Source organism: Scylla paramamosain, chromosome 16 (assembly GCF_035594125.1).
Source record: "Scylla paramamosain isolate STU-SP2022 chromosome 16, ASM3559412v1, whole genome shotgun sequence".
NCBI classification, from domain to species: Eukaryota; Metazoa; Arthropoda; class Malacostraca; order Decapoda; family Portunidae; genus Scylla; species Scylla paramamosain.
The window spans coordinates 1,807,501-1,830,000 of NC_087166.1; the positions used below are offsets into that span (position 1 = coordinate 1,807,501).

The 22,500-nt window shown below is 43.2% G+C and overlaps 1 long non-coding RNA gene across 1 annotated transcript in view; it reads left to right on the top strand.

The window, feature by feature from the left end:
* The window catches only part of LOC135107798 (uncharacterized), a 33,006-nt gene that overhangs the window by 5,831 nt on the left and 4,675 nt on the right, over positions 1-22,500 (top strand). The window contains exon 2 of the long non-coding RNA XR_010271994.1: positions 17,007-17,074. This is a non-coding gene — a long non-coding RNA (uncharacterized LOC135107798). The remainder of the gene's footprint in view (positions 1-17,006; positions 17,075-22,500) is intronic.

Here is a 22,500-nt window from a genome sequence, read left to right on the forward strand (position 1 = left end):
CTTGCATGTAGAAAGAACCAGAATGTGATAGAGAGAGAGAGAGAGAGCCAGAGGAGGAAGGAAAATGAAAAGGAGGTACAAGGGGGAAAGTTTCATGTTGATGCGAGGTACAAAGAGAAGAACGAGTTGTGTGATAGAGGGAAGGGAAAGGGGAGAAGAAAGGAAAATGAGCGGGAGGAAGAGCCAGAAGTTTGATGCGTTGACTGGAATACGAAGAAGAACGCAAATGTGATCAAGAAAAAGGAGGGGAAGAGGAGGAGAAAGGGATAGGAGTAAGAGGAAGAAGTAAAAAATTTGACGTGTGGTAGGAGGAAGGAAGGGTGAAGGCTGGCGAGGGGCGGAATGCGTGGTGTGGATTGAATGAGGTGAGAATGCGAGGTGTGAGGAGAGACCCTGGTGGCTTGCTGGGCTGAGATAATATTACATCCTGCGTGAAGAGTGAGCCTGGAGGGGAGACCAGTGTGGGAGCGAGGAAAGAACGATGAAGAAAAGGGAAAGAGGAAAGGGTGGTAGTGAGGAAAGGATGAGAGCGAACGAGCAAGCAAGAGAGAGAGAGAGAGAGAGGAGAGAGAGAGAGAGAGAGAGAGGAGAGAGAGGGAGAGAGAGAGAGAGAGATCGCTATGGATACGTATGGGAATCAAAACAATAGACTTAAATTGGATCACGGGAACTATAACATTATACAACACGTGGTGATGTATATAAACATAATGAAATGTACAAAAAAAAAAAAAAAAATACAACAAAATACAAATACAGAACTATACAAAAAATACCGCTAGAAAATACACACACAGATAGATAGCGAGATAAATAGATAGATAGAAAGAAGGAAAAGGAGAGATACAAAGTGAGATAAATTGATAGATAGATAGTTTTTTGACACCCCCAACCCACCCCACCCTCCACCCCACACACACACACACAGTAATATCAAGCTCATAACGACCCGTCGCCAAATCAACGCCATAAAACCCAACCTTCAGTGCGGGGCGCAGCAGGTGAGCCCCGCGGCCCCCTGGTGGAGGCACTTTGCGGGATGGGGCGGGTGGCTCTCTCCCGCTGGTATGATGGGCCGCGGATTTAGAAACGAGTATGTTGTAGTTTTCATTTTGTGCATTTTGCGGGATTGTGTTGGTACATGTTTGTGCGTGTGTGTGTGGAGGGGGGGGAGGGGAGTCGTGCATGTGTGTGTGTTTGTGTGTGTGTGTGTGTTTAACTTTTGAGGCTTACTGTGTGTATGTTTATTTTTAGTATGTTTTTTTTTTTTTAATGCGTGTGTAAATGTGTGGTGTGTGTGTGTGTGTGTGTGTGTGTGTGTGTGTGTGTTTTCAAGTTCACGTTTTTATCCCGGGAAATACGTGCCATGTAGGTAAAGTGTTATTCATTTTTTTTTTTTTTTTTTTTTTTTTTGGTTTCTGGGTTTTACTTTTTCAAATGTGTTGCTGTAAAGCGCACGAATTTTGTTTTGTGTTGATTTTGCGTGTTTTTTTTTTTTTTCCTGGGAGTGCGTTTAAATTATGACTTGTATTATGGTTGTTGTTGTTGTTGTTGTTGTTGTTGTTGTTGTTGTTGTTGTTGTTGTTGTTGTTGTTGTTGTTGTTGTTGTTGTTGTTGTTGTTGTTGTTGTTGTTGTTGTTGTTGTTGTTATTATTATTATTATTATTATTATTATTATTATTATTATTATTATTATTATTATTATTAATGATAGTGGTGATGCTGCTATTGAGGGGGTGGAAGTGGAAGTGGTAGTGGTAGTAGTGGTGGTGGTTGTGGTGATGATAATGCTCTTGTTGTTGTTGTTTATTGCCAGTGATGGTAGTGGTGGTGATGGTAATGTTGTTGCTGCTGTTGTTGTTGCTGTTGCTGTTGTTATTGTTGTTGTTGTTGTTGTTGTTGTTGTTGTTGTTGTTGTTGTTGTTGCTGTTTCTGCTGCTGCCGCACTGCTGCTTGGCGACGTAAGGCGCAACGCGGTGCACAAACTACTGCCGCGGATTTAAAACGATCCCACTAAATTGCTTTTACCTATGGGCGGTGATATTATTTTGGGCCATACTTTTTTTTTTTCCAATGGATTTGTTTGTCGCAATATCTTTTTTGGTGCGCGCTGTTTTACGCCTCGGCAGTTTATTTTTCATATCTTTTAGTTGGGTTCCCATTCGGCGTGGTGTGCGCTTCTCCCGGGTGTCATGAAAAATAGAGTGTTTCCAGTGATAACCGCTATATAGAACCATCTCTTATTTCACGGCTCGGCTCCCACTCATGTCCAAATTTATCCCTGGCAACAGCATGGAAAATTATGTGACTGTATTAATATAGTTTATCGCTCCTGTGTCTGTGTGTGTGTGTAGAGAGAGAGAGAGAGAGAGAGAGGACGGGTTACCAGGGACTGCTCTATAAATAAATACAGGTAGTACTTTCTGGCTGAGTGGGGGTGATTAATTACTACTGCTTCATCTGGGGATTTGTTCCGGTAGACCTTAAAGTGGGCGAGGGGCAAAGCATCCAGCACTTGATGCACTAGACGTGTAGCGCCTCCATCACGGCACTGCTTGGCGCTCCTGCCTCGTGCCGCGCCTCTTATGTAATTGTTAGGTGTTTTTCTTTGTGTGTTATTTCTTTTTCCCCCACGAAAAGTATGGATATCACAGTGGCAGGTTTTATATCAATGATGAAATTCGTCTGTTTCTAATAACGATAATGAAAATAATGATAGCAATGATAGTTGTGATAGTAAGAGTAATACTAGCAATACTGATGGCAATAGTGATGATAATAATAATGATAATGTAGTAGTAGTAGTAGTAGTAGTAGTAGTAGTAGTAGTGTCATTATTATCATTATTATTATTACTTATCATCACCGTAACATCATTAAGTGCCGTATTAATAAGGTTACCTAAACTCTAACATCATAAACGCCAAGCTAATATTGTAAGAACACGTGTAAACTTCCTACCCGCGCCATTATATTCCGCTCATTAAGAGAAATAAAGTAACTAATTGCAAACATTATCATAGCCCACCCGTTTCAAAATTATAATACTTTTCTCACCTTTTTAAACTCTAATATGTTTTCCTTATTTTGCTTATACTGCTCTTCCTATTCCTCTTCCCTTCTCCTCCGCCTCCTCCTCCCTTGAGCCTTCTGTACTATCCTCTCTCTCCCTCTGTTAGTTAGTGTGGAATAGTTACCGAGATAACCTTGTAAGAACTTCGAGATGTGTCGCTCTTTGATCTTCTATTGTATTTCTTTGTGTTCCTCCTCCTTCTCCTCATTCTCCGTTTCTTCCAAGGCAAAGGGGAATCGAACGCTACCTATCCAAGCTTCTGTCGCAGCTACTGTCCTATTTAAACTCCCAATTTCATCACCAAACAGCTTAACAAGGGCCAAAAGATCTGCTGTTGCTTGTATTCCTTTGTATTCCTATGTATTTGTATTCGTTTTTCATCTCTTCCTTCTTCTTTTCCTTCTCGTCCTCTATCATACGCACTTCACAGATCCAGTTCCCATCCAACACGTCCACTCAGCCGTTTATGACTGACCCCCACCCGCCCTCAGCTACTCCATAAAACATTTAAGTCGCAATCAGCCCAAGTCGTCTCCAGCCATCTCACGGCGAATACGGCCACCTCATCCCTGCTTCTTCTTCTTCTTTTTCTTCTTTTTCTTCTTCTTTTTTATGTGTGTGTATGTGTATGTGTGTGTGTGTCAGTTTGTTTAATTATTTGACTGGCTGGTTCTTCTTTTTTTCTTTCTTGTTCTTGTTCTTCTTGTTCTTGTTCCTCCTCCTCCTCCTCCTCCTCCTCCTCCTCCTCCTCCTCCTCCTCCTCCTCCTCCTCCTCCTCCTCCTCCTCCTCCTCCTCCTCCTCCTCCTCCTCCTCCTCGATACCATGTACCACCACCCTGCTTGTCTCCTTTGCACCTCTCCTCTCCTAACACCCTCCATTCCTGCCTATCCTCATCACAGTAAGTACACACTGTATATCCACTACTCACTCCCACTCTCCTGCCTAAAACTCTTCTTTTTCCTGCTTTTCCCTTTCTTTTTTTTCCGTCCTTTATTTCCCTTCTTTTATATTTAGCGCCTCGTTTTTCCGCACCAAAGAATTTACAATATCCTTCCCAGCTGAATTTCTTCCTGTCTGTGTATTTCTCTCTCTCTCTCTCTCTCTCTCTCTCTCTCTCTCTCTCTCTCTCTCTCTCTCTCTCTCTCTCTCTCTCTCTCTCTCTCTCATCATCATCATCATAATCATCATCATCATCATCCTTGTATTGGTTGGCAACGATGTAAGTTTTTCCAGCGGTCTCTCTCATTTTCTGATAAACACTTGGCATTTCTCAGTTCTCCTTTACTTTTGATATTGACTTTCGAATTGGTATCTTTTATGCCTTGCCTTCAATACTAAGGTAATATTATCTCAACTTTTGTCTTGATAACGCGTAAAATTTAAGTGTGTACGTTTTTATGTGTATTTTTTTTTTTTCGATATATTTGTTTTTTATATATCCTTTGCACTAGTTTCTATCTCTATGCAAAATAACCTTCAGTTCATTCTGGCACATTTCTTTCTTAGATCTGCTCTTATCAGGGTGTAAAAAAATGTGAATTAGTTGACTACTTTACATAGTTTTGATATGCAGAGTAGCTTAAACTAAACTCATGATCTCATATAAGATTGGAGATCCTGGGCTAAGGAGCACACACACACATCTTACTTGCAAACTTTTCATCGAATTAAAACCGTAATAATTCACAAAGTAAGGTCAACCTCGCCTCACAAATAAATAACAAGCATCAAAACACCTCAAAAACAATAAATTGGCCGCTACTCCTGTTTTAGAAAGAAGTGCATTGCGCGACGTTTTTTTTTCCATCCATTTTTTTTTTTCATTTTTGGCTTGACATAAGAAAAAATGTATGTTCGCATAGCTATTTTCTTTCCCGCACTCCTGAAACCGGCGCCAATAGAGTACCTTGTTTATGTTCAGGTGAGGGATGTCAGTGGCCGGGGCTCCATCACGACCACACATAATAAACACCTCCCCGCCTGGTGACTCACTGGGCTGACATGAGCGACACATTACATTCCATCTCCCCATTTTTATTTACTCGTATATTACTTTCATTTGTTTGCTGATTTGAACTGTGATTTCATGGTACCTATTGGGGAGATTCACCGCGCCCGGCCTCCCTTCATCTATTTTATTTGTTTGTTTGTTTGTTTGTTTGTTTGTTTGTTTGTTTGATTGTTTGATTGTTTTATGATGTATGTATTTCATTCATTCATTGGTTTATCTAGCTCTCTCTCTCTCTCTCTCTCTCTCTCTCTCTCTCTCTCTCTCTCTCTCTCTCTCTCTCTCTCTCTCTCTCTCTCTCTCTCTCTCTCTCTCTCATAAACAAGCTTTTACATTTTTTGTGTGCGTGCGTGCATGCCCATGTGTGTAGCCTGTGTGTGTGTGTGTGTGTGTGTGTGTGTGTGTGTGTGTGTGTGTGTGTGTGTGTGTGTGTGTGTGTGCTTGCTTTAAAATAATCGTACATAAGATTGTCACATAAACATAAAGGTTCAGATTGTAATCTTGAATCTAACAAATGCAATTCATAAACATTGAAAGTATATGGCACACACACACACACACACACACACACACACACACACACACACACACACACACACACACACACACACACACACACACACACACACACACGTAACCTTACCTGCCTAGCAATCTCCACCCTGTTTCGTCCATGAATTTCTCCCACTTACTTCTCTCTCTCATCCTAACCCGTTGGAACTGCTTCTCTTGTCTCTATCTATGCAGTATCTTCTGACGCACAACCCATAAAAGTAAACCTCATTCCGCTCACTTCGCAGCTCCTCACTCACTCTGCGCTCTCGTCGTGGAAGCCAGATGCATGAAGGACCGCGCAAAGACCAGTTACTCGTTCACTCGTTCTCTCTTTCAGATAGGAGAGGAAGGAAAGAAGAGAGGATGAAAAGGGAGAAAAGGCGTTCAATGGATGGGTTTCTGCACAGCCACTTCTGAAAGGATGGGAACCGATTTTATTATGTGGAAAGAGTATGGAGAGGCTGTTCCAGAGGATTGTATTAAGCCAGATTGAAGGGGCTTTGCAGAGAGAGAGAGAGAGAGAGAGAGAGAGAGAGAGAGAGAGAGAGAGAGAGAGAGAGAGAGAGAGAGAGTTGAGAGGGTTTTATGAGTTGCGTGTCTTATTCTTAATATAGAAAAATTTATGGGCCTCGTTATGTCTAGGTGGACGAGTACCCGAAATATTTCTTCTGTGTATTTAATTTTGAGATTAATACCAGAGACTTTTCTACACACGCACTCTCTCTCTCTCTCTCTCTCTCTCTCTCTCTCTCTCTCTCTCTCTCTCTCTCTCTCTCTCTCATACACACACTTATTTAATTAATTTCGTCTCACGCACAAAATTCTACGTCTGTGTATTATGTTGCAGTTGTTTCCACAATTTTCGTACGCACCTTCCTCCCTTTCCTTCTTTAATTTTTCCTTGCTTCTATTTCTCCCCTCATCCTCTCTTCCAGCATTTCTTCCTTCGTTTTCTTCCTCTTTTATTCTCTCCTTCTATCTTCTTTTTTTCTTTCTTTCTTCGTTTCCTCCATCCTTTATTTCTTCCCTCGTTCCTTCCTTCGTTCTTTCTACGTCCATCCTCCCTTCTATTCTCCCTCCCTTCCCTTCCTTCCTTTTATCCTCCCTTCTATCCTCTCTTCCTTTCTTTCTTTCTCCCTTCTATCCTTCCTCCAATCCTTCTCTCCTTTCTCCCTTCTCTCCCTTTCTCCCTTCCTTCCATCTTCCCTTCCACCCTTCCATCCTTCCTTCCTCCCTTCCTTCGTCCACTAAAGACACCGAGTCAGGCCCAGTAAGTCCGACCTCAAGCACTGTTCCGTCTTTCCCTAATATTTACGGGATCGCCCTAATGTCCTACTACTTTCCTGCCTTTGTCCGCCAGACTCGTAAACTCGGCCAGGGACTTCCCCATCTGCTGACGACTATTGCCCTTCTCCGATAAAACTTGCGGCTCAGCTGGCGTTACCGACCTTCCCGCAGCCGTCCGAAGCTGGGGTCGAATCCGTGTCGTTTCGTGCACATCTGGGATTTTCTTCACACCGAATTCTCCTCCTCCTCCTCCTCCTCCTCCTACTCGTTCGTGTATTGGGGGTTACTTAGCTTCGCTTTATACGATTTTTTTCCTTTTCTCTTTTATTGGTTCACGATGTATTTATTTATTTCATCTCCATTTTCCGGGAAAGGATGATATTTTCTTGATTCCACACCTTTGTAATTTTGTTATGTTTGGTTTCATTCTTCCTTCTCATACTGTATTTGCATTTTAGCTCCTGACAGTCTATACTCCTTTATCTTTTATTTTTTTCCACTCCTCCCTTAATGACTGTCCAAAATAAGGCTTACAGTATTTTTTTTCCCCCCAAAGGCGTCCAAGGTTTAGGTCCAGTGCTTGCTTATATTCAGTGGGCGACTATCTCTTTGTGCCACTTCCCCGCTGCACCAGGCGACGGAATCCCTTATAGATCTCGTGTTTTTCCGAGCGAGGTTCCTTTCCCCATTGTGCTGCGGGTGGAGGTCACGGAGGGGGCGACTTGAGCGAGGGAAGAAATGTGAAAGGAAAGAAAGTGAGGCCGAAAAAAATAGGGAGAGAGAGAGAGAGAGAGAGAGAGAGAGAGAGAGAGAGAGAGAGAGAGAGAGAGAGAGAGAGCCAGACAGACAGACAGACAAATAAACAAACTGAAAGACAGACAAAAAGACAGAGACAGACAGACACAAAAGAAAGGACAGACAGAAAAACATACAGAGAGAGAGACAGAGAGAGAGAGAGAGAGAGAGAGAGAGAGAGAGAGAGAGAGAGAGAGAGAGAGAGAGAGAGAGAGAGAGAAAGACAGACACACAGAAACATGACGAACCGAAACACGACGAGACGAGACGAGACGAAAAAAAGAAAGACAACAGAAATTAAATGAGAAAAACACAACAACAACAACAACAACAACAACAACAACAACAACAACAACAACGAGGAGAGAATATTTGTTTATGTACACTTTTATTCACTCCACGTCATAACAAGCCAAGTATAGACTCGTAATGTTGAAAAAAGAATATTGCAGCAGGGGTAAAAAAAACATAACAAAATTTGGGAATGAGAAAGATAAATGATGCACTGGGGTGGAGGACCTTGACCCACAGGAGGGTAAAAACTGCCTCTGGGGAAGGGTCAGGACAGAGCAAGTTTACCCAAGCGGCGGGAAGCGTGGGAGGAGGCGGGGAAGAAAGGAGTGGTAAGAGAAGGAGGAGGAAGAGGATGGTAAGGGAACACAAATGAAGAACAAACAATAGTAGATATATTACGTGTTTGTTTGGTGGATCTTCACTGTATTCTATTCTACATACCGTGAGATAAATTAGCACAGACGAAAGTGGGGAAGGAGGAGCAGGAGGAGGAGAAAGCAAGAAAGAAGAGAAAGAGAAGGAGGAAAAATATAGTGGCAGAGGAAGACGAGGAACAGGAGAACAAGGAAAAAAGAAGAAAAATAAAGGAGAATAAAACAGGAGGAGAAACAGAAGGGAAAGAAAGAAAGGAAAGGAAGTAAGAGGACAAAGAAGTAAAGAGGTAGAAGAGGAGGAAGAGGAAGCTCAAGATCAGACGACAAGGATTTTGTATATGAGACTGAATAAAATGAAAAGAAAAAAATGTATTTGTCGAAATCATAAAAAAAAAAAATGTAACAAAATTATAGACAGACATAACGCAAGAATCAAGGATAGAAACTGCAGTGTTGGTTATCGTCATCATCATCATCATCATTCCTTTCTTCCTTCCATCCTTTCTTCCTTCTATCCTTTCCTTTCTTTTTTTCTTTTTCTTCTTCCTTCTCTTCCATTTCTCCCATCATCCTCCATTGCTTTCTTTTTTCCTTCTTTTCCTCTTTCCTTCCTACCTTTATCCCTTCCCCCTTCCTTCTAACCTCCCTTCGCCTCATCATTTTCTTCTTTATCTTCGTCTTTCCTTCCTTCCTTCCTTTCTCCTATCGTTCTGTTCTCCATTATTTCCTTCGTTCATCATCATCTTATCCCGATTTATATTATTTCATACGTTCATACCCCTTTATTCTACTTCTCTCTCTCTCTCTCTCTCTCTCTCTCTCTCTCTCTCTCTCTCTCTCTCTCTCTCTTCACATTTTCATCTGTGACCTTATCTCATTTTCTATTTCTCATACCTCAACTTCTTTTATTCTCTCTTTTCTTTGTTCCCTTGATATTTTCCCTTATCCTTTTAAATATATTCCATCTTCCCTCCTCGGTTCTCGCCTCTTTCATCCTCTCTCGCTTCAAATTTCCGATCCTCATCCCTTTCCAACCTCTTTGTTCCATTCATTCTTCCACATTCTCCTCTTTCTCTCTTTCCTTCCTTTCTTTCTTCTCATTCTGGTCTTCGTGCTGTTATTACCACTCTCCTTCCCTTTCTGCATTCATTTCCTCTCTCCCTTTCTCCTTCCTTATTTCCCTGATCACTCTAATATCCATGCTCCTTCTTCTTCTCCTCCACTGTGTTGCGTCCTCGTCTGCAATTCTTAGTCTAATCTTACATACGGTATAGGCAAAGATAAGCTGCTCGCCGCCCGCCAAGTCTCACCGCTACCACCTGTCCTTGTCCTCCTTGTCCCCTTGCCATCTGTGACTCGCGACTAGCCAGCTGGATTAAGGGCGAGAGAGAGAGAGAGAGAGAGAGAGAGAGAGAGAGAGAGAGAGAGAGAGAGAGAGAGAGAGAGAGAGAGAGAGAGAGAGAGAGAGAGAGAGAGTAGAAACGACGGTAATAGTTAAGGATAAAAAGAAAAAAAGAAAAAAGGAAATGAAAGAATGAATGAATGAACGAATGAAGAGAGAGAGAGAGAGAGAGAGAGAGAGAGAGAGAGAAAGAGAGAGAGAGAGAGAGAGAGAGAGAGAATGCAATATTCTGATAGAACGAGGTTGTGATAGCGTCCCTGGCGGCATTCTCCAGGCTGTAAGTGGACTGTAAACCGCGTCTTCGGAACATTTTTGTCGTATAATCGAGGTTGGCTAAGCGATAGTCCGGCATTCCTCCGGTAGATTAAAAGGATGTCTGAGCAACATTAGGCAGGTACGGCGGGTCGCGTGGCCCAGTTTGCAACATTCTTCTCCCCCAAGTGGTTTGTACTCAAATGTAGGGATGTTGACGCACGGCCCTGGCTGACGGTTCCCAAGATGAATGATCGTGCGGGGACTGACTTTCACCCTCCGCCTGCGACTCCCAGCTGCGCCTCCTCCGGGCAGATGGCGGCTCAGATGGCTGGCTCACTTTGCTCCCCAAACATCCTCCGATAAGCGAGATAAGAGATAGAGGGCTTGTGAGAACGTTTTCCTCGCGAGATTCACAGATTGTTTGATGGGGAAACTTAATCCTTGTTTTACTCGTGCTACTGCTGCTGCTGCTATTGCCTGGGTGTGATCGCGTCGCTTATAAGGACTGGACTTGTTTTTATCTTGATTATGTGGCGAGGATCTAATTGCGCTGAATGCTTCGTGTTTCTCGTAATAGTGTGCTCTTGTAATACTATCTTTAAATTATGCTGCGGATGACTTGCTGCTTTGCTTCTGCGTGTATCGGTTTTGGGATGGCGATGCTTATTTCATGCCGAATTCTCGTCTTTTAATTGGTGTCGTGATATTAGCTGTACTTGATTGGTTTACTTTACTTTAGCTTATTTTATGGTGAGTGGTATCAACAGTGCAGGAGGAAGAACTTTTGTGATTTTATTTTTTATTTTATTTTTTTTTTGTGTGTGTTAGTAATCCCCTTCATGGCGTTTTTTTTCTTTTTCTTTTTTTATGCTGTGAGGGGAATTCTGCTACATCATGCTCTCCTTTCCTGTTTCCCTTTTTGTTTCTTCCATCTTCCCTCTCCCTACATTACTCTCTCCCTCTCTCTCTCTCTCTCTCTCTCTCTCTCTCTCTCTCTCTCTCTCTCTCTCTCTCTCTCTCTCTCTCTTACTCTTTCCTACCCTCCTTCGCTCCCTCCCACCCTCCCTTCCCTCTCTCTCCTACTTGCATCCAAATTTACAGTCCTCTCCTTCCTGCTCCACTGCCTCATCACCCTCTCCTCCACTCGCCCGGCTCCTCTTTGCCTCTATAAACTCCACTTTCGTCTGCCTTACTTCCTCTTTCTCTTCTTTACTTACTTCTCTTCGTCCAGATTTTACTTATATTGTTCTCCTTTATCCTCCTCCCTCCCACACTCTCTTCCTTCCTTGTTTCCTCTTTGCCTTCCCCTCCTTGCCTTTTCCGGTTGTTCTCTCCTGACTCTCTCCCTTTCTCTCTCTCTCTCTCTCTCTCTCTCTCTCTCTCTCTCTCTCTCTCTCTCTCTCTCTCTCTCTCTCTCTCTCTCTCTCTCTCTCTCTCTCTCTCTCGTCATGTGTTTTGTTCTTGTTTTTTTTTCTCTCTTTCTCGTTTTCTATGTCTGTCTTTATTGTTTGTTTGCTCTTGTTTCATGTTTACTCTTTTCTGTTTAAGATTTCCTTTCTCATTTTGTTCTCTTTTTTTTCTGTTTCTCTTTTATCTCTTTTGTTCTCTAATTCTGATGTTTTATTCACGTGTTTCATTTCCTTTCATTCGTATTTAGCTTCACACACACACACACACACACACACACACACACACACACACACACACACACACACACACACACACACACACACACACACACACACACACACACACCCTTATCCTTTCCTTCCCCCTCCTTCTCTTCTTCCCTTCTCCCCGTACACTCATACGCTGTCACACCCACACCCCCACCCTTCCTCCTTCCACACATTATTATCCCTTCCTTCCCTCCTCCCTCTTTCCTCCCCTTATCCTCGTCCCTACCCATACTTTCCTTCCCTTTATTCACCCTCACACCCACGCCCGCTCTTTCCACCCCAACTCTCTCTCTCTCTCTCTCTCTCTCTCTCTCTCTCTCTCTCTCTCTCCCCCTACCCACGCTAGTCATCTGGGGAGAGGAGGAGGAGGGAGGGAACCCGACAGAATGATTAACGACCGCAACTACTTACTCTGATTACGGCCGAAAGTCTTTCACCGGTTCGAGCCCCGCAGATAACGAAGAGCTGAGGGAGGAAGGGAAGGCAGTGGGAAGAGTAGCCGGGGAGAGGAAAGGTCTGATGTGCGAACGAGATCATCAGATTTTTGTACCTGTCACAAAAAGGAAGCGGAAGAAGAGAGGGTTGTTTGACAGCGCGACTTTGATCTAATTTTTGTATCTGCCATGGGAAAGTGAGAGGAGGAGAGGAGGAGAGGAAGAGAGGAGGAGAGGGCAAGAGGAGAGGAGGGGAAGATGTCGAAGCTGTGAGGGCTGTGACGGTTGTAAGAATAATTATTGTAAGGGTTGTGAGGGTTTTGACGGGGAAGGTTGTGAGGGGCAGGCTGTGAGGGTTATGAGGGTAGAGGGGTGAAGGTCTGTCTGCCTGTCTGTCTGTGTGTCTGTGTGTCTGCCTGTTTGTCTGTGTGTCTGCCTGTCTGTCTATGTGTCTGTGTGTCTGCCTGCTTGTCTGTCTGTCTGTCTGTGTGTTTGTGTGTCTGCCTGTCTGTCTGTCTGTCTGTCTGTCTGCTTGTCTGTGTGTCCGTGTGCATGCCTGTCTGTCTGTGTGTCTGTGTGTCTGCCTGCCTGTCTGTCTGTCTGTGTGTCTGCCTGTCTGTCTGTCTGTGTGTCTGTCTGCCTGTCTGTGTGTCTGTGTGCCTGCCTGTCTGTCTGTGTGTCTGTGTGTCTGCCTGCCTGTCTATCTGTCTGTCTGTGTGTTTGTGTGTCTGCCTGTCTGTCTGTGTGTCTGTGTGTCTGTGTGCCTATCTGTCTGTGTGTCTGTGTGTCTTGGGGTAGCAAGTGCGGCGCGCCGGGTGTGTGTGTGGGGCGAGTAATGAAAGCGGATGATGCAAAGAAACACAGTCTCTTAGTTAATTAAAAAAGAGTGTTCGCTTTAATTACTGATATTCCATTGCGTCTAGACTTTTACATAATTAATTTAACATGTAATTTATGCTTATAAAGTAATTACATAGAGAAACAATGCACCCGTTTTAGAAATGCTGAATACTTCACAGTTGCAATTTATAAGCCAGCCATTCGTCTCTAATAACACAACATTCGCCTTCGTGCACCAGGGAAGTACACGTAACTCTGCATGCACTAATGGAGTCGCTGCCCACAACAGTAATCTTACCAGGACCCTCCCAACTGCTCAGCATGCAGGAGTGGTCTCACTTTTCCCTTATGCTTGTCTAATGATCTTTTTTGTTGCTGCTGCGTTGCGACTCTCTCTGGGACTACTGAGTTCAAGCCTCGCTATGGTGGTAACTCCCCCGGGCAGGTATACGAGTACCTACTTGGAAGAACCAAGAGGGACAAGGGACGCGGTGGTCGAGGCAAACGCTAGTACAATGTGTGTATGTTTGCTTCACCCGAGTTACCCCTCAAGGCCATAGAAAGTGGGATGAGAGGGTGACGATTTATCATGAAGTGACTGTCTGCCGATCGTCCTGCCTTTATCTAAAAAGAGACTCAGAATGGTGTTATTGATACACGCGTGTAGCTACATGATTTTTGAGCTTAATTTTTGTTATGGTAGAAATTGAAAAGTGTATGTGTACTTTACCAAAAGAAAAGAGACTTAGAAAGACCTAGAGACTTCAAAAGGCGTCACTAGATTAGTTTATGGTTTAAGATACGCATTTAAGGGATGGCAGGGTGTTTTATCTGATTTGTATGGTGCTGAAAGTGAAAATAACGTGAATTTACTGAATTTACTTTGCCAAAGGAGAGATTACACTCAAGGCGGCGGTATTAGGTTCTTCATATAGTTTTAAGTGCGAAGTTAAGGATTTAATTGAGTTTTTGAGTCATAATTGTTTGACGGTAAGAGAGATGATAGCTTAATTGTAATATAAAAAAAAGAGACATGGACTTTAGATGACGATATTAGATAGTTTACAAAGTCATAAGGAATGTATTTTGAGAACCGCTTTATTTATTTACTTCATCATGATATTTTTAATGAACTGTACCATGGTAACAGTGGAAATGATGTGAAATGACAGAAGATGAGATGAGAGTGCGTTTTGCGTCCGAGCGGCGGTGGTCTGGTGTGCTGGTGTGTTGTGGCAATCGATGGGTGAGACTCCCGACCTGCTTCCCATGTGTTGTGCCTCTATCGATCTCAGTGAGTTGCTATTTTGTGGTCAGTGTGTGTGTATGTTTGTGTTTTGGATGTGGGGAGTGAATGGGTGAATGGATGGATAGTGGGTGTGTGGGTGGTTGGGTGGGTGGGTGGGTCAGTGTGCGGGTGGTCATATACTATAAGTCAAAGAAAGAAAGAAAAAAAAAAGTGGTTTGGATTGGGGTATAAGGAAAAGGTGGGTGATGGTGGTGGTTGTGCTGGTGGTCGTGAGGGTGGATGCTAGATGGACAGGGCAGGGCAAAGCAGGGCAGGGCAGGCAGGGGTAGCGGGGTTACTGTGGGTGTGGCGTCGGGGAGGGCGTGGGTAGGAGCGGGCTGCGTGGGGTCCCGTTTTCACTAACACTCCATCAGCCAGGATGCATCACCTTCCCAGCCCCGCGTCTTGTTGCCTTCACAAACTCCTCGTGTTTTCTCCGCGTCTCCTTCGACGATTGAATGATGACAAAAGGGAAGAGAAAAATTGGAGAGAGTGAAAAAAAAAAAAGTTTGAAATGGAGTACATCTGTCATTAAATGTAATAAATTAAGAGGATATTCATGCCAACACAAATAAATAAATAAATAAATAAATGAAGAAGAAGCAAGAAACAATAAGAATAACATGAATGAAATACAAACAAGAGAAAAGGTGAAAGAGAATAAAAGACAAAACGTTACGTAATAATCAGTTTTGTATTAACGTGTGTGTGTGTGTGTGTGTGTGTGTGTGTGTGTGGGTGGCATAGGGAAGGTGACAGTCGTGGGTGGATCGCCTCTGTGGGCCGCAGCGAACAATAGGACTCTTGATACTTCCTTTGACTTCCTGAGCGGCTACAGGGGCATTATGCTCGCTATCAGATCACCTCTCGCCGGGCGCCTTTCTTCCCCTTCCACCTCATTCTCCCCTTTAAATTCCCTTCCCTCTCCTTTCTCGGCCATCCTTCATCTCTCCCCGCGCTTCTTACACACTTATTCCTTACGTGTGCTCATCCTTCTTTACACATGAGCTATAACTTATCCGCCACGACTTCTCCCTCCCTCTTCGTCCCCATTTCCCTCTCTAACACACCCGCATGTCGTCTTCATCACACTCGCGTCCTCCTCCGCATCTCCAAGCCATTCCTAAATTTGCTTCCCCCCAGAGATCGATGCTTAGGGAGCTTACCGGAGGAATATGTGAAGGTCTTTGCTCAGACAGAGGTGCAATTGAGAAGACAGGTTGGCAGACGTATGGGAGTGTTTGTTACCGGAGCCTCGAAGGGTGAGAGAGGAGGCGCCTGGGATTATTAGCGAAGCAGTTCATTGTAGGCTTCTCGAGGCTTCTGGCGGGTTGAGAGGAGGCGGCGGGGAAGACTCAGGCATAGAAATGGCTTTATTGAAGTTATCTCTCAGTGGTGCGCAGAGGAAATGGCGTGGTTAATTGCTTCAGTTATTGGGTTCTGGTGGAATGACTGGTAACCTTGAGGAATATTATTATGCGTTTTCATAGTCCCTTCCACATTGTTCTTATAAGTTACGTTGTTATGGGTCATATGTTCTCATGGGGTTCTTGTGTCCTTATGAGTTATGTTGCCATGATTCTTATGTTTTTATGGGGGTTCTTGTGTTCTTGAGTTATGTTCTTATGGCTCTTATGTTCTTGCGGTTCTTATGTTCTCAAAATAAGGGACTGCGAAATACTGATGCTGCTCTTGTGCTGTTAACACGTTTGAAGACACACGAAGGAACACAAAGAAGTAACACACAGAAGCAGATGTCTTGGTACTTACGAGACTGTTCGCTATAGGCTACACTGTCTAATGTAGTAAAGTAAAAGACATAGGAAAGTAAAGATGAAGATTCCTCTGCACATCACTGCACCTCTTTCTCGTCTCCATTTTCACCCTCCTTCCTGCTCCTTTCTTCCACCTTTCTCAACACCTCCCCGTCTCAATCTCCATCATTCTCTCTCGCCCCCTCCTTCCCTTTAACGCTTGATATCTTCCCATCTTCACTATCACCCGCCGTTAGCAATTCAGCACCTGACCTGACCATTGGGGAGGAGGTGGAGGGAAGTGGTGGCTGGGAGTGGTGGTGGTAGAAGTGGTTGGTGGCGGTGGTGGCGGTGGTGGTGTGAGGAGGCAACCGTGTGGGTGATGGTGGACTGGTAAAGTTTATGTGGGGAATAATGATGAGTGTATGTAGGTCAGCTGTTGTTGTTGTTGTTGTTGTTGTTATTGTTGTTGTTGTTGTTGTTGTTGTTGTTGTTGTTGTTGTTGTTATCGTTTTATCTTTCAAGGAGGTCTAGTCTGTATTTCAAATAAAGGGACTTAGTAAATGATCTGGATTAATTTTCTCATGAATATTTACATTCACACATACTGCAAATTAAATATAATGTAATGTTATTTGATTTTCTGTTTCTATTGGCTCTCTCGTACTTTTTTTTAATATATATTGATTTTTTTCCTTAAAAGTTTTCTCTTATATAATTTTCCCCCACTTCCTATGATCTTCCTCACTTAAACAAGAGAGTGATATTGTTTTATGCATTTTTATTGAATTCGTTCCTCAGATTTCTTATATTTTCAGAACTATATATTTAGTATTTTATCTGAAGTCGTATTTAACACTTACGCTACGTTCTTGTCTGCTGTTTCACTTGTTCATTAACTTTATACGAGTACTACCATAATATATACCTAACACCACTAACATCCTTGTCTTATTCTCTTTCACAGAACAAATGAACCAAACGGATACAAGAACCTTCTCCAAGACTTCACCGCACCTTCCCCACCAGCATCCGGTAAGTCAGCCTCCATTGAGTTCCTTTTGACCAAAGCAAGTAAGGAAGAAACCCAAAGCCAACTGATCCTTTAATCCTTCACAGCAGCATCCGGGGAACTTTATGGAACTCAGACAGCAGAGTAAGCAGGGTGAGCAGGGGTAGCAGGGGATGATGGGAGGAGGAAGGGGGGGAGGGAGATGACCACATGCTGTCTTCTGGAAAGTAATGAGAGACAGGTGAGCGGAAGTGTGTTTCATTTTACCTGGGAAATAGAGCGAGAGGCATCCCTGGTATTGCTGGTGTAGTCAATTTTCTCGTGATAATTGCATCTCCGTCTCTAATTAATTATTTTTAGGACGTGCCGCGCTGGTGAAGGAGATAGGATATTACACCAGAGGGAGAGGAGTATGAGGAAGAGAACGAGGAGGAGGAGGAGGAGGAGGAGGAGGAGGAGGAGGAGGTTGAAGAAGCAGAAGAAAAGGAGAAAGAACAACGGAGGAGAAGGAAGAGGAGGAGGAGGAGAAGGAGGAGGAGGAGGAGGAGGAGGAGGAGAAGGAGGAGGAGGAGGAGGAGGAGGAGGAGGAGGAGGAGGAGGAGGAGGAGGAGGAGGAGGAGGAGGAGAAGGAGAAGGAAAAAGAGGAGAAGGCAGAAAAAAAATAGAATGGTAAAAAGAGATACATTCAGACATAAATTTTCATGAATAGGAACAAAAGATTAAGAAGAAGAAAAAAAAAAAAATACGAGCCTTAAACACAACTCTTTTCATCAACTTTTTTCTCTCTCTAATTTTTATCTTAATTACCAGAATGATGGAGTATTCTTTTCTTTTACATATCGTTTCATTTTCCTCTGTTTCCCTTAATTAAAGACACAAATTTCCGGAACAAAACTCTCCTTGCACATTAACTCCTCATTGTTTATGGCAGCGATCGATGCTTTATGGTGCACGCGGCCATCAGAGGAGGGAACACTGGGCGAACAAAGAACAGGTGTGATTTGTTACCTGTTCTCGATAACGCGTCCTCGAGACCAACTCACATTATCGATAAAATTTATGGAAAGCCAGGTGACGAACGACCAGACTTCATACAGAATTATTACAACTGGAAATGTTGTCAGTTGAAATAAAAGTCATTACGCCTCCATCAATCAGAGAGACACGTAATTTATTGTGTTTTAACCCCGAGCGCAGAATGCAAATGAGGGTCCGCATCAAAGGAATTACTAAGAGAGAGAGAGAGAGAGAGGGAGGGACAGCAATGCAAGATGGGAAAAATGGGTGACGGAAGTATAGTATGTAGGGAGTCTGGATACTGGAGGCGGTGAGGAGCCTTCGTCCTTACTATCTTACTATCTTAGGTGAAATACTCTTCCTTATCACAGAGCGCCTCGTAAAATCCATGACGTCTGCTGTTTGTTCTTCCTTTGTGTTTTCTTTGTGTTCCCTTCGTAAGGTGGTGATGTACGTGGTGATGAGGAGACGTGGTTTGTGTGGCGTCGTGCAGGATGGTTTTCTGAATCGGTGTGTGTGGAGAGGAAGAAAATTTGTAGTCTCTCTTAAGCCGGTCGCACGTACGGAGGCATGCATGTGATTGTATGAATGTTAACAGCAGTGAGAAATGAAATATAGTATAGTTTGGAAGAGACGGACACCAGAGAGATGAGTAGAGAAGATTGGGTGAAGATTGGGTGAACTTTTTCTCATGTAATGAAATCGTGGTGATGGTGGTGATGATGATGATGAGGATGATGATAATGCTGATGATGATGACGGTATGATTAGTTCCCAGGACACCCTCAGAAGAAATGTTCTTTTGATGGAGTGCAAAAAGATTGATTTCACGACACGTCTCAAGAATCAATCACGTCTGGTGGTTCTTTGTTATTTATTACATGTTGACCAGACTCGAAGAATGCTCTTTAGGAATTCTCTGTGACGAAGGCTTTGCTCTGTGTGGATACTCTTCCTGGTGTCAAGAACATAAGAAGGATGGATGCATGTAGATATTAAAATAATTCCATGACCCAGACAATTGATTATTCCGAAATGTGTTACTTTCTTACGCTGACTCAACTTTAGCAATTTATAGAGTATGCATAAACAGGAGGGAGGAATATGTAGCGCACGTAAACATACATGAAATATAAGCTCACAGGATACATGGGAAAAGAACGTTCATAAATATCCACAACACATGAGCTGCCGGAATTGTAACACTGTACCTTGCTATTATATTACTGCGTGAAATGGTTCATATATTTCTGACTTTTCATAATGATTTCTCTTTATATATATATGAAAAAAGGTGTATAATTATATTAATTAACATTACCACTGCTACTACTACTGCTACTACTACTACTACTACTACTACTACTACGAGGATGACAACAACAACAACAACAACAACAACAACAACAACAACACCTCACCACCACCACCACCATCACCACCACCACCACCACCACCTCCACCACCACCACCAGCAACAACGACAACAACAACAACAACAACAACAACAACAATAACAACAACAACAACAACAACAACAACAATATGAGCACCAGCAAAAACTTATACAGCACTAACATAGGCAATTATATAATCATGGTAACAGAAGAAGCAGCAGCAGCAGCAACAGCAAGACTCCCCTAAGATAAGACCACCACCGCCTCACACTGTCACAGATGAGATCTTGACCCACGGACACACGGACAAGCTCAACACAGCGTCGTGGCGGGCGCGAGAAAGACGGCCGGGTCAGTGTTCCAAGAAAAATAGGAAGGGTGAAAGAAAAACAAACAGTGCCAACAAAAAGAAATGTAAGACGAACTGGCTCGGAAAAGAGTGAGAGAAACACACACACACACACACACACACACACACACAGAGAGAGAGAGAGAGAGAGAGAGAGAGAGAGAGAGAGAGAGAGAAGCGATAGGAAGAGAAAAACAAAGCCAGGTCAGTAAATATCCGTGAAAGGTTTAAAAGACAAAGCAAAATCATCCTCGGAACAAAAACCTTTCAGCTCAAAACAGACATTTGGCGGAGGAGGGAAGGCTGGCGGGAAGGCTGGCGGGAAGGGAGGCGGTAAGGGAGGTGGGCGAGAGTGAAACGGCCCCGCTGCCGCCGCCGAGGGAAAACACTGGTGCGCACTGCGGGCCTGCTGACCTTCCGCTCCTGCACACCTTTACTGCTGGAGAACTGCTGAGCCACACGTCCAAACACACACACACACACACACACACACACACACACACACACACACACACACACACACCTACGCAGGAGTTGATCCTATTCTCTTGTTTATGCATAATTTAATCCACTTAATATGCACAAAAGTACGAAAAAAAATAGAACAATGGCAGAGGATTACATTTATTCACATTATACTTCACGCCACGTCGGCAGGTTTACTGTAGTCCCGCACCACTGGCGGAGAGCGGCGGCAGCTAGTGAAGTAAAGCATTTTATATTATGACGCATGCAAATGGGGCGGAGCTCTTTGCTGGCAGTGCGGCAGATATGCTCCAGTTTGTCAGGGATTTGTATAACCTGAGAGTGTGGGCGTGTGTGAGTTACTCTTCGGTGGACAAGTTGGTGACGGTCCTGCCTTGGTGGTGAGAACGTGATTACAAGTCTGGGAGTGAGATGCGGGGCAGAAAGTAGCATGAAAACTACTGCTTGTGGTTGTGTGTAAGTAAAAGGTTTAGTAAAGAAGTATCTCATAAAACTGGATATTCTTCAAAGAGAGTCGAAATAAAAAGGTTTAAGTTTGTAAATTCGATAATAAGCAGATGTATATAAGGCTTAAATGCTGCCAAATATCTTTTCTCGTGACTGTACTTTATATTATGTGTGTAGAGATTTTATCAGCGAAATACTTCATTCAAAAAACAGGCTTAAAACAGAAGATCGTATTAAAATCCAAGTCTGTAAACTCCATGATAAGCAGATATAAGTCTTGTGTGCTACCAAATTTACGTGTTCGTGGAAGGTACCGCTTGTGTGTGGCCAGATGGTTTAGTGGTGAAGCATGTCATAAAATCTGGAGAACCTTAAAGTAGAGGATCAAAATACAAGGGTTAAATCTGTAAACTTCATGATAAGCAGATATAAATCAGTCTTGCGTGCTATTCTAAATTTCTTTACCTGTAAAAGTTGAGATCTTTTGCAGATTTTTGTGGATGAGTAGTGAGTGATGACAAGGAGTCCACTTCAGAGTAAACGTGTAATTCCTGGACTTTAAATCTTTCAGTGTTAGGTTACAGAATATACACAGGAAATATGTCTGTCTTCCTTGATCAGCACAGCATCATTAATACAAGTACCAGTAATATATGTATAAAGAAATATTAACTGCAGTAATTGAACTAGAAAGTATGATTTTGATACAGTTTTCTTCCTTGTGTTTGACAGTGAGCTTATTAATGCTTAACTGTAACTCTTTTTCAAGCCTCACCCATCAACACAACAATGGCTATAAATTTCTACCCCTGTACGGGAGGCCACAACCAAGAAATTATTTTTCGGGGGCTGAAAAATATTTCCCAGACGATAAATTTAGTAATCTCTGAAACCCGGCGTTGAGAGCGCAAACACACACACACACACACACACACACACACACACACACACACACACACACACACACACACACACACACACACACACACACACACACACACACACACACACACACACACACACACACACACACACACACACACACACACACACACACACACAGAACAAAGCCCGTCGTAAAAGGTCAGTAACAGAGGGAGCAACGACCTGAGGCGATAATGTAATCTATGAGAACCATCGCTGGCACACAATGGGCCTGTCTATGTGTGTGTGTGTGTGTGTGTGTGTGTGTGTGTGTGTGTGTTACTATTAACTATTAAAGTGTTACTATTAACTTTAGTAGTATTAGTGAATTTATTTGTACTTTTTATCTATTGTTCTTTATATGCACTGTGGTCAATAAACTATCTATCTATCTATCTATCTGTGTGTGTGTGTGTGTGTGTGGTCCACCAGAAAACACACACACACACACACACACACACACACACACACACACACACACACACACACACACACACACACACACACACACACACACACACACACACACACAAATTTACCATGTTGTATTTTAAATAATGTTTATCATTTGATATAAGTATTTTCTACATGCGTATCAAGGATAATAAACTAATTAATCTATGTCAAGGCCAAAGGATGCACACACACACACACACACACACACACACACACACACACACACACACACACACACACACACACAAAGTAAACACTGCTACTTCTCCTATGACATGGTATCGCCCCTTGTTCTCCCTTTCTGGGCGTCCGTACGACTATGGTGACCTGACTAGAAGTAGCACACGTCGGGAGCAGCTGTGTGCCCTCGCCT